Source organism: Camellia sinensis, chromosome 13 (genome assembly GCF_055761805.1).
Source record: "Camellia sinensis isolate YWXY chromosome 13, ASM5576180v1, whole genome shotgun sequence".
NCBI classification, from domain to species: Eukaryota; Viridiplantae; Streptophyta; class Magnoliopsida; order Ericales; family Theaceae; genus Camellia; species Camellia sinensis.
The window spans coordinates 125,025,766-125,039,486 of record NC_138973.1 but is presented as its reverse complement, the minus strand read 5'-3'; positions in this window follow the sequence as shown (position 1 = coordinate 125,039,486).

Genomic DNA, 13,721 nt, shown 5'->3' with positions numbered 1-13,721 from the left:
TATAAAGGATTAAAGTTGGGTTATTTTTTAACTGCATATGTCAAAAGATTAAAACATGTGTCAGAAGAATATAAGTATTGCATTGCATATAAATCCATAGGATGCAAGATTTTGAATCTAGTATGGTAATACTCATGAGAATTATCATTCAAAACAATCACAAATAATTTATAGCCCCCATAAATATAACACTTATATTTAAAACATTCATAGTGAGCATTGGGAAATCAATCCTACATGTACAAAAAAAATTTTTGAAATAAATGAACATACCTTGAATCAATGGGTAGCTACTGCCCATCATAATATCATCTCATGTTATCATTTTTCTTTTTCTTTTAGAAAAATTAAATTTATTTATGACTCCTAATTTTTCTTTTGGCCTCCAAATCAACTCGTATGACACCTTTTGATTACCATTTAGTATTTGTCTAAGTGCAAACCATTGTTTAGATACATAGCATAAACGTGTAAGATTATTCTTTTATTTTAGCCGACACTCTCACTAGTCACAATTATACTTTTCACAAAATAAATAAAACAAACTAATTAATTAAAACCCAACCGGCCCTTTTGATATCATTTGAATCTCAATTAATCAGAATTTTTATTTACCAACAATGGAGGGCCATAGGCATTATTTTTTCTTAAAATAATCCTATTTAACACTTAATTATTAAAATGGGGTACCAATAACATTTATAACTAATTTATCCCCATAAATTAGCAAATTAATTTTCATGATATCATAAGTAACATGAAACCCACAAATATATATATATATATATATGTAATCATGAATATGGTTACATGCCATCAACAGTAAAAATAAATAAATAAATAACAAAAACGGGTGGTTTGTCCTAGAGGTTAAGGAGAAAAACTTTTAAGATCTTTTGTATATAATTTGATTAGCATTTCGTAATATAATTTTGCTAAAAATTTAAATTAAATAGTGATAATATTACATAAATCGCAAGATCAAAAATCCTTTATGCTCGCAATCATCTCTTACACCACAAGTAACAATTATGTAACATTTAATTTAATTCATGCACAAAAAATTGGTTTTCGGGAGAAAATTTACAAAGATTTTTCTCAACCAAACAACCTCTCACTGACTATGGCATGTCTAAAGTATGATAAAACATTAATTTCATATGATAACATCTCAATGTAATTCATAAAAGAAAACATGCTAGAATATTTAACCATGGAATTAAAATTCATCAATATAAATAAATCATGCTATTTAAAATAACAATATACTACAATTTCTAATTATTTAAAAGATCTTCACATGTTGTATACAATATTTAAATAATTTCATAACATATTTCTATAATTTCTGTGATTTTCTAATTTTTTTTGGAATTATAAGTAATTAATAATTACACAGAAAATCAGAAATAAATATTACAGAATCTGAAAAAAAAACAAAAAATTATACTAGTAAATAAAATTACATAACAGTAGTCTACTGTAAAAATTTTAAGTCCAGAATCCAAGTCATGCTTCCGCAAGAACAATTTAACGTAAAAATATTGAAATATTCATTAATGAATTTTATTTTCCATAAAATTCTGAAACTTAAAAATTTTGTAGAACAGTTAATTAGAAGGTATAAGTCATGCTTCAATAAGAATTATAACAAATAATACAGAAGCAATTAACGTAGTTTTAAATTAAAAATGAAACAAACAGGGCCTTAACAGTCCCATGCCTGCATGAGTGCGTGGTAGAAGAGGATGACGTCATCACGCGTGTCAATGACGTCAGCGCACGGATCAGCAGGACCCTTTTCTTTTTACTCTGGCCTAAAAGATTTGAATTTTCTATTCCACCGAAAATCGTAATCAGACGCGCAACGTAAAAATAGCATGCAATTAAAGTTATGAATAATAAATATAAATCTCAATTTTTTTCTTAAAATTCGACCGTTTGATTTTTGTAAAACTTTGCAAATATACTCTATATTATATGGAGTACAACATATATGAAATTCAGAATGATCAGAGATGGTGTAAAAAATATCAATTTTAATGCACAAATCATATCTATACATATATTCATGTATAAATAATACAAAAACACCCAATTGAGGGAAAAAAATAAATAAAAATATTCAGTTTGTATAGTTTTTTTTTTTTTTTTTTCTGAAAACAGTTTTGTACGGGAAAGAAATATACTTTCTCGTATAATCCTGTTGACTAAGTCTGCGCTCCTCCGTACGACGTCGCTTTATCACCTGAAAACACAAACGTGAGCTAGCCGGCGGGTGTGTGTCGGAAACCTCTCTGATGCCTAAGTCAGCCAACTTGACAAACAGACAAAGCTCTATGTATTCAGAAAGCAAAGTTGTGTGTTACCTCCTCCAAAGTGATGTTTGTGAGCTTTTATAGGTTTCGAGTGGCACAATCCTAGTAGGACTTCTACTTCTACATGCAGAGTCCTCCTAGGATTCATACTCCTAAAGGATAATGCTTATCCTTTTACACCCCCCACTGCTTAAACCAAGTGGGATGGTTTTTACTATGGCCGAACTATCATTTGACCGAAGTACCCACGGCTATGTATAGCCGCAGAATAAGCTGAACTAGTTCTTCCTTTCACTTCTCTTACGTCGGCTTCTCATGCACAGCACATGGCATGGTTGGACCGAACTAACAAATCGCGACCGATATAACTCCAAGACCGGTCTAACTCAAAAATACCGCTAGACCGATCTATTCAGAATACATCATGACCGGACTAACTCTGAGACCGGCCTAGCTCCAAATTGCCGCCCGCTCCGAAGTAGCTTTACAATTCTTGAGCCGAAGTAACTTAATCTCTCTTGGGCCGAAGTAAGCCTTATTACCCAGTATTTCGTACTGTGGGCCATAAAGTCCTTCTTATAGCTCGGCCCAATTTTCACTAAGATTACCCTCTCAATTGCCCCTTAATTCCATCTGCATAACATGATAGGGATTATCTGTTCATTTAGCCGAGCTATAGTCCTCAAACCTTCCAGCTGAGCTACAACCGTTTAGCTTATCCTGCCGAGCTAAACTTAAACCGAGCCACTCTCATCCGGTCATAATGTCTTTTCAATCACCAAAAACTGAATCGCTTTCTATTCCGTATACACGTGGCACGTTCTCATTCGCAGAAGGCAGCTGTCAACGCCGTCTTCGTATTTCGCAATTTTTGAACAGTTCCCGCCTTTTCTCTCTCTTTCCACAAAACTATCATTCTGCCTATGAATCATCTACCTATTTTATTCATCTTCTTCTCTCTTCGTGCCTCTGCTTCTCCAACCTCTGAGTTCCTTGAGCTCGTGTTCTTTGTTGGTATTGTTGCTCCCCTCTCCAGCTTCATCTTCTTCTAGTAAGCAAATCCATTTCACTTCCTCTGTTTTGCTTTCGTATTTGTTCTATGCATTTTATTTACTGTATTTTTGCAAAACATTTTCTTCCATTTCTATTTCGCTTCTGTACTTTCACGGAAAAACTTTAACAGAACTCATGCGTGTATAAACTATTCTGTAGAAAACTAGTCTTGGATCCAAAATCATGTAGCAACCGAACTAGGATACTGTTTATGCTATATATGTAGATTAATTCAGACGATAACCGAACTAGAACTCGTAAAAATAACAGTAGTTTCAGTAGGTTACCAGCTCCTGAATCACTCTTGCCGAGATAAGCTTACCGAACGAAGTTTGAACTCATTAAACTAGGAACCTCGGTCTTCAACCGAGCTAAGCCTTTGGGGCTAAGTCAGCTTTCCTAGTTTCTGAACCAAACTCAGAAAGCTGCCCTTAGAGGCTCAACCGAAGTAACAAAACTCATAGTTCAACCGATTTAGGCCTTTGGGGCTAAACCAGCTTTCTGAGTTTTTTAGACCAAACTCAGAAAGCTGCCCCTAAATGATGAACCGGTCTAACAAAATTGTTTCCAAAGCCAGTATGCCGAGATGCTTGCCAAGATCTGGCTTAATAAGAACCCTGCTCAAACCGAGCTACCAAGCATTTTGTCGAACCGAGATAGACCCTGTCCATAAAGCCGAAGTAGGGCTCTTTTACCTTGCTTTTAATTTGTAGCACGGTCCAATGATCTGTGCTTAACCCCTTTGTTTTCTACTTTGCAGACTTAGGTTGCCCAAGCACTCCTTCGTGCGCTTAATCGAGCTACTGAGCACAATTTTTGCACCGATATAACTTATTCGTAAATTATACAACAAATGGGTAAGTATAGGTATCTAGTAGACACTTCATGCGGCCTAGCCGAATTCCGAAAGGACTATAATATACCTGATGACGTCCACCTGTCTTTAGCCGAAAAAGATGTCATTCCTTGGGATAATGAAGGCTTTGTCCCCTTTACCCTCTTATCAATTATTGAAACCGGACTACGATTTCCAGTCCAACCTTTAATCTGCGAGTTTCTTAGGCAAACTAGATTATGCCCTACCTAACTATCCACCAATTCATACCGCATCATTATGGGAATAGCCGAACTGAACCGTCAAGCCGGACTAAACCTTGGCCTGGCCGAAATTTTCCACCAATACTCCATTGGTTCAAAAGAAGATGGGTGGGTCTACTATTTGAGAATACGTCGTCGCCGAGAGAAAATAATAAAACATACACCGAATAAAGACTTAAACGACGACGACTTTTTCTGGGTGTCTGGGAACTTTGAGGATTACCAAGCCCAGATTCCCGGCCGACCTATAAACTGGAAAAAATGAGAACTTGGTAAATTTGCATCAGTTTTCTTGCTTGCTTTCTTATATTTCGGTTTTTTAATCTTTCAGCCGGACTAATAGTTGTTTTCTTTCGCAGATTCTGCCCATCTTCACTCTTTATACAGCTACCCAAACCTAGCCACTTTGCGCGCCGCACTACGGTATCCTGAACGTAGTTTAGCCAAATTGCTGAAGTTCGAGCCGACCTACCGATACAGTGGTCGCCGAAAAGCCAGAGTGACTGACTTTCTTCTTGAAGACGCCCCAGAACCGGACCCAACCTTACCCCAAATCAGACTAATTCCACTTACTGCTGAAGAGGAGATGGCCAAAAAGAACAGAGTAAGGGCTCTCTTGACCGAAACCAACAGGGCTGAAGTACCACCAGCAAGTCAAACCCAAGAAACGGTGGTGGCCCTTCCCACTCAACAACCGTCCTCATCCCGCCGAACCAAGCGCGCCCGGACTACCGAAACTGAACAAAGCTTGGTTGATGAAGACGAAACTGCCCTTCCACCGATCCTGACGCCGAGCCCCCAACCGGAGCCTACCAACCGAACTACCGCCAGCTGGGCACCAAAGCTTACCTTCAACGACCGAGATATCCAAGATTCTGATTCGGTTGTTGTTGACAAAGATCACCAGTTGGCCTTCAACCTGGCCAAGAGTGTGTGTCTCCCCAAAGATATGGAGCACCACCAAAAGCAACTAAACACCGAACTGAAGGCCATCCGGTCTTCAACAAAGTCCATGATCCTGGTAAGTAGCTCTGTCCGTTTTTCTGTCTAGTTTTTTCAACTTTTACTTCGGCTCAAAGGAGGTCTTTGTTTTGTCAGGCCATTCAGAAAAACCATATCACTCACAGGAAAGTGCTAGAGCTCAGGAAAACAACAAGGCAAGCAGTGGTGGAAGCCGAAGTGAAGGCGGCCGAGTTAGAAGAAGCCAGAAAGCAAATGGCAGAGCTACAAGCTGAGAACGGCCGACTGGCCGGACTGGTTAGTTCGGCCAAAGCAGAAAAGCAGAAGGCCGCCATCGCTCTAAAAGATAAGTATCTGCGCGAGTTGGTGAAGCTTGAAAAGAAGAAAGATTCCGAAATAACCCAACTGAAGGAGAGCGCAAAGGGAGCCGAAAAGCAAGGCTTCAAGAAGGCAGAGGATCTTTATATCAAGCAGTACGAAGCTGCCAAGGAGCTATTCTTTAAGTGCGGCTGGAGGGCAGCTGTTGAGAAGCTCGGTCACGATCCACAGACCGAGGTTTTCAACCCTCCAGCCTACTTCATACCGAACTCCCTTGTGGAGTATGCTAATGCCATGCAACAACAATTTCTTGAAGGCTCGGACTCTGACGACGACTCCGTTTCTGAGGATACTCCAGCTGTCAGTGCGGACCAGTCAGTTCGGTTGGAACCCACGGTGGAGGACCTGACTATTGAACTACCAGGTGAAACCGTGGTTCCGACCGAAACTGCCCTTGAGAGCGAGCTCCCGCCTGAAATCGGTCTTCGTGTTGATGCTGATGCTGCGTTTGATGCCGAAATTGATGATCTTTTCAACTGATTCTTTTTGCTTTTCTTTTTTGTTACTTTTTGCTTTTGTAACCGGGCTATGCCCCTCCTTTGTAATTGCCTTTCAATGAATGAAAATTTGCTTGAATTCTTACTTCGGTTGATTTGTATGTTTGTACTTGTAATGATTTTTCCATAATCTTTTCATTCCACTTTTATCTCAGTTTTTGCTAGTCAAACTAACCGTGCTTACTAGCCAACCACTCCTTAGCCGACATAATTACTTCGGCTGAGGATTACACAGTTTGTTTAATCCAGCCAACCACTCTTCAGCCATTCTTTTACTTCGGCTGAAGAGTACAAAGAGTTTGTTTAATCCAGCCAACCACTCTTCAGCCATGCCCTTACTTCGGCTGAAGAGAACAAGGAGTTAGTTTATTCCAGCCAACCACTCTTCAGCCATGCCCTTACTTCGGCTGAAGAGTACAAAGAGTTGATTTAATCCAGCCAACCATTCTTCATCCATGCCCTTACTTCGGCTGAAGAGTACAAAGAGTTGGTTTAATCCAGCCAACCATTCTTCAGCCATGCCCTTACTTCGGCTGAAGAGTACAAGGAGTTGGTTTATTCCAGCCAACCACTCTTCAGCCATGCCCTTACTTCGGCTAAAGAGTATCAAGAGTTGGTTTATTCCAGCCAACTTAGAATAATGTTTGGTTGTTCCGACCAAACGTCCTGCAGCCTGGATCCTTATCCTGGGCTTAGCAAGGGTGTTGGTTTAATCCAGCCAACCTCTAAGTTAGTTTTTCCAGCCAACTTAGAATAATGTTTTGGTTATTCCGACCAAACGTCCTGCAGCCTGGATCCTTATCCTGGGCTTAGGAAGGGTGTTGGTTTATTCCAGCCAACGTCTAAGTTAGTTTTTCCAGCTAACTTAGAATAATGTTTGGTTATTCCGACCAAACGTCCTGCAGCCTGGATCCTTATCCTGGGCTTAGGAAGGGTGTTGGTTTATTCCAGCCAACCTCTAAGTTAGTTTTTCCAGCTAACTTAGAATAATGTTTGGTTATTCCGACCAAACGTCCTGCAGCCTGGATCCTTATCCTGGGCTTAGAAAGGGTGTTGGTTTATTCCAGCCAACCTCTACGTTAGTTTTTCCAGCTAACTTAGAACAAAAAAATGTTTGCAATATTCCTAACTGCACTAATGCTAACTTTTACAGAGAACAACTCATGCTGAAAAGAATCGATTGTTTTATTGAGGAAAAAGAAATTACACATGTTTGAAAGGAAAAAAGCTAAAAATAAAATAACTTGAGATTGGCCGTGTTCCATGGCCTAGGGATTGCTTTGCCGTCCTTGTCTTCTAGGTGGTATGCCCCTTTGCCTGCTAACCCAACCACTTTGTAAGGACCTTCCCAGTTCGGCCCTAACTTGCCATCTCCTGGTATCAAGGTGTTTCCCATCACTTTGCGTAGTACCCAATCTCCGATCTTGAATTATCTTGGATGCACCGTTTTGTTGTATTTTCTGATCAACTCTCGTTGGTAGGAAGCAATGTGAATCAGTGCTCTTTCCCTTCTTCCTTCCGCAAGGTCAAGTTCTAATGCTATGGCTTCTCCATTCAAGTTTGGATCAAAATTTTCGCTTCGAATTGTGGGGAGGCCAACTTCTAGTGGGATTACTGCTTCCATTCCGTAGGCTAAGGAGAATGGTGTTTCTCTTGTCGATCGCCGAGGTGTGGTGCGGTAAGCCCATAAAACATGAGGAAGTTCATCCGCCCACTTGCCTTTTGCCTTCTCTAATCTTTTCTTTAATCCATCCAAGACGACTTTATTTGATGCTTCTACTTGGCCATTTGCTTGAGGATATGCCGGTGTAGAATTGTAGAACTCTATTTTGTATTATTCACAAAAGCCTCTGAAGATTCTGCCGTCGAACTGAGTACCATTGTCTGAGATTAGGGCTTTTGGTATGCCAAACCGAGTGATGATATTCTGCCAAACGAACTTCTTCACATCTTTTTCTTTGATAGATGCCAATGCTTCTGCTTCTACCCACTTTGTGAAGTAGTCTGTTGCCGCGAGGAAGAACTTCCTGTTGCCGGGTGCTGTTGGAAGTGGTCCTACTATGTCCAAGCCCCACATTGCGAAAGGCCATGGGCTAGTTAATGGTAGGAGTTCTCTTGCTGGTTGATGTATTGGGTGTGCGAATTTTTGGCATTTCTCACACTTCTTCACATATTTCTCTGAGTCTGCCTGCATGTATGGCCACCAGTATCCTTGTGAAATGGCCCTGTAAGCTAGCGATCTTCCTCTTTGATGGCTTCCGCACACCCCTTCGTGTATCTCGTACAAGAATGCTTCCACTTTGCTGGGATGAACGCACTTTAGGTAAGGCTCTGAGAATGACTTTTTGTATAATGCCAAAGATGGGGATAGCCAAAATCGCTGCGACTTTGCTCTTATTCTGTTGGCTTCTTTTTTCTCTTCTGGTAGGATGCCGTCTTTTAAGAACAGGATGATGGGATCCATCCAAGAGGGGCCTAATTCTGCGCAACATACCTCTTCTGCTTCGGGGTCTTCTATGCTTGGTCTTGGTAAGTAGTCGATGAGCAATGGATGAGGGATGGATGCATCTGCCATTGAGGCAAGGCCTGCTAGTTCATCTGCTCTGCTGTTTTCTTCCCTGCCAATTTGTTCTATCCTTACTACATCAAACTTCTTGATTTCTGTTCTGACCAATTCTTGGTACTTGGCCATCCTATCATCATTTGCCTCATAGTCGCCAGAAATTTGGTTTACCACCAGCTGTGAGTCGCTGTAGACCATTAGTTCGGTGGCCTTCATATAGCATGCTGATTTGAGTCCTGCGAGAAGCGCTTCATACTTCGCTTCGTTGTTTGATGCTGGGAAGCCAAGGTTGATTGCTTGCTCTACAACCAGGCCGTCTGGTGAGATGAGGACTATGCCAAGTCCTGCACCATGCCGGTTGGATGCTCCATCCACAAAGAGCTTCCACATCTCTCCAACGAACAACTTTCAGCAAGTGAAGGGGTCAGACGATGTCGTGGGGTCAAGAATGGTGTTTTCTTCAAGGTCCATGCTTGCTGTCTGCCCCTCGCCTTCTGATTGTACTTTTGGTGAGTCTTGGTCTGTTTTTTCCTTGCTGTCTTTAGTTTGGTCTGCCTTGGAGTATGACCGAGTGCTTTCTGCTAGGGGTTGCGCTATTCCGGCGTCAACTTCTATCCCTAGTTCGGTTGTGTCAGTTAGGTCGACTGGGCAGATATGATGACTTCCTGGAGTAAACTCTGCGACGAAGTCTGCCAAAGATTGGGCTTTTATTGCGGTCCTGGGTTGGAACTTGATGTTGAATTGTCCCAACTCTACTGCCCACTTCAAAATTCGCCCAAAAAAGTTCGCCCTCTCAAACAAAGCTTTTAGTGGGAAAGCTGTGAGGACGACTATGGTGTGGGCGTGAAAGTAGTGTGCCAATTTCCTGGAGGCCATCATCAAGGCCAATGCCATTTTCTCCAGTGGCAAATACCTTGTTTCGGCTCCCAGCAGCGTCTTGCTAACATAATAGATGGGCAAGTGTTGGATTCCTTCTGCACGAACCAACACTGCGCTAACTGCGTGCTGAGAGACCGCCAGGTATAAGAAGAGTTCTTCACCAGGTACTGGGGTAACAAGCAGTGGTGGGGAAGACATATATTCCTTCAAGCTTTCCAGAGCTTGGTCGCATTCTTTATTCCACTCAAACTTGGCTTTTAAGGCATGAAAAAATGGTCGTAGTCTGTCTGACGACCGGCTAATAAATCGGTTGAGTGCAGCCGTCATGCCGGTGAGATGCTGCACTTCTTTTACAAAGTTGGGTCTCTCCAAATCTTGGATTGCTTTGATCTGGGATGGGTCTGCTTCTATACCTCGATTGGTTACCAGGAAGCCCAAAAATTTGCCAAATCCTACACCGAATGCGCACTTGGATGCGTTGAGGTGCAACTTGTGCTTCTTCAGGATCTCAAACATCTCGCCTAGGTCCTTAAGATGGTCATTCTCATCCTTGCTCTTGACCACCATGTCGTCGATGTAAGCCTCCATTGTTCTGCCTAACAATGGTTCAAACATCTTGGTGACCATCCGTTAAAATGTTGCCCCTGCGTTCTTCAGGCCAAAGGGCATAACCTTGTAACAGTATAGTCCTCTTGGACTTGTAAAAGACGTGACCTCCTGGTCTGGTTCATGCATGGCGATCTGGTGGTAGCCTCTGTATGCATCCAGAAAGCTAAGTCGGTTGTGTCCCGCCGTTAGGTCTACCAGTTGATCTATCCGTGGTAGAGGAAAGCTGTCTTTTGGGCATGCCTTGTTGACTGTTTTGTAGTCGACGCAGACACGCCATTTGCCATTCTTCTTTGGCACTACGACTGTGTTGGAGATCCATCTTGGGTAGTGCACTTCTCTAATTGCTCCTGCCTCCAGCAGGTTACCTACTTCTTCCGCCACTATTTCGGCATGGTGAAGTGCCGATCGGCGAGTGCGTTGAATGACCGGCCTGGTGGATGGGTGGACATTGAGTTGGTGACTAATGAAGTTTGGATCAATGCCTGGCATGTCGTAGGGTGTCCAGGCGAACACTTCGATGTTAGAGGTCAAGAATTCCAAGACCTCTAATCTCTCAGTGCTGGACAACGACGAACCGAGCAAAAAGAACTTATCCGGGTTCTTTTCATCTATTTTTACCTCTACCAAGTCCTCCACTGCTTTCTGATCCGCCGCTTTGCCGACATCTGCGAATAGTTCATTGCTCTCAGGTTCTTCCACCGAATGAACGTATCCTTTGGCAGCACGGCTGCCGTTCACCGTGACGAAGCATTGCTTTGACATGATCTGATCTCCATAGACTTCTTCAATTATACCAGTGTCGTTGGGGAACCGCATGACTTGGTGGTAGGATAACGCCACCGATCGCATGGCATGCAGCCATGTTCTGCCCAAGATGATGTTGTAAGTGGAGGGGACCTTCAATACCCAGAACTCCACTTGTTTTGTCACGCTTCCTGCTCTGACTGGAAGAATTATTTTGCCGATGGGCCATTCTGGCATGGAGTTGAACCCAATTAAGGGAGATACAGCAGGTGCCAAGTCTTTGTCTTGCAACTTCAATTGTTTGAATGTTTCGTAGTACATGATTTCACATGAACTACCCTGGTCAATCAGAATCCGCTTGACGTCAAAATCCTTGACTCGGAGAGTGACGACTAGGGCATCATTGTAAAGACAGTATATTCGATCCAAGTCTTTATCCAAGAAAGACATGACATTTGTTGCCTCTGTTTTCCCCTTCTTGATGGCAGGTTGGGCACTTAGCACCTCTCTAAAGTGCTCAGCCTTTTTGATTGATCCCCTGAGCTCGCATACGCGCTCAAGTTCAAAGACTCCATGTATCACATTGATAATGCCTTGAGGCGGGGCGTCGACTGGCATGCCGTTGGGGTTATTGTGATCCTGGGGGGCTAGTTGCGTCCCTCTTTCAATATACTTGTCCAGGTGACTTGCTGCCACCAATTCCTCCAGGTGCTGTCTCAATGGTGTGCAATTCTCAGTTCGGTGCCACTTGACGAAAGGCTCATCTCTTATTTCGCTCAGAATCCGATATATCGGTTTCTTGAACACTGTGGTTATGGCGGTGCGGATTCTCAACCATCTTTTATCTGGGTCTTCACCGTTATCTTGTCTGCCACGTCCGTTTCTGTTCTGACGATCTACTGCATTGACCTTTGCTGAGGTTTTCTTTTCTAGTACTGCGGTCGCACTAGATTTTGCTTTGGCACGTGCGCCATCCTCTTCTACCCTGATGTGCTGATGCACTCTTTCCATTAGGGCTTCCATGGTGAGGGGTGGCGTCATGGTGATCGAGTCCCTTAGTCTGTTCCCAACTGGAAGGCCTCTTTTATACTGCGCAATGACGAGATTGGTGGGGTAGTCCCCAATCTGATTGAATGTCTCCCAGTAGCGACTGTTGTAGGATCTTAAGGTCTCTTTATCGCCCATGTCGATGGAGAGTAGCTGGTCGATCTCCACCGGGGTTTTGGTGTTTGTTCGGAACCTTGTTAAGAACGCTTCTGCCAATTGTGCTCAGGAGACTATGCTGCCCTCTGAAAGTTTCTCGAACCAAGTCAAGCCTAGGTCGCCAAGGCTTGATGGGAAGAGTATGCACATTAAGGCCTCGTTTCGCCTGTATATGGCCATGACTTGGCGAAAGTGGCTCAAGTGTGAATACGGGTCCGTCTTTCCTTCATATGTTGTGAATTTGGGCTGAAGGAAGCCTGATGGTAGGGGCGCGTTTTCAATCGCCGAAACAAACGGTGAAGTCTGTAGCCTTGCTAATGCCTTGTCTGTTGGTTCGTAGGCAGGGCGCGGTATTGGCATTCCAACCTCGACGCTTTCATGCGTCCGAGGAGCCAACCGCTGTAAGGCAGAAACTCTGTGTGGATCCTGCGCCCTGGCATCCTCCTTGCATCGTGCTTTCTCTTCGAGCACGGTTCGTAAGTCGGATGATCTAGGTAATTTCGTCTGTCTAGATTTGGTTTGGTGCGAATGCGAGGGCCAATACGTGCTTCCTTCAGTGTATGATCTTTCAGATCTTGTCCTCTCAGACCTGGAGTGACGAGTTCTGGAAGACCAGGATTGAGTGTCGCCTGTCCTGAGGCTTCTGCTCTCTCCTTGTGAGGGTGTAGTATTCCTATTACGATTTTCTGAGTGGCGAGGGGGCGTCTTGTTTTGCGCCCCTCTCCTGTCGCCACTTCTTTTTTCTTCATCTGGCGTTTCAAGGCCTCCATGTCCGCCGCCATCTTTCTTATCAATTCATCTTGCTCTTTCACGCGATCTTCCAGAGCTTGAGGGTCAATCCTCCGCCTTTGCCTGTCGGGACTTTGAGAATGAGATTGACGAGGGCTGTGAGTCCGTCTTCCCCTAGTATCTCTCCTGGAGTTATGTCGTTGGGACTCCAAGTCCGCCATGGGAGGGACAAAAGGTAATCCTTCACGCCTTGCGCCTCCTTCTGGAGTTAGCCCGTCGACGGCGGACTGCAGCAATTCTTCAATGTGTGCCATCGATTGTAAAGGGGAGAACCTTTAATCAAGAGGTTTTGTTCTGTCTGTTATTCCCACAGACGGCGCCAATTGTACGGGAAAGAAATATGCTTTCTCGTATAATCCTGTTGACTAAGTCTGCGCTCCTCCGTACGACGCCGCTTTATCACCTGAAAACACAAATGTGAGCTAGCCGGCGGGTGTGTGCCGGAAACCTCTCCGATGCCTAAGTCAGCCAACTTGACAAACAGAAAAAGCTCTATGTATTCAGAAAGCAAAGTTGTGTTACCTCCTCCAAGGTGATGTTTGTGAGCTTTTATAGGTTTCGAGTGGCACAATCCTAGTAGGACTTCTACTTCTCCATGCAGAGTCCTTCTAGGATTCATACTCCTAAAGG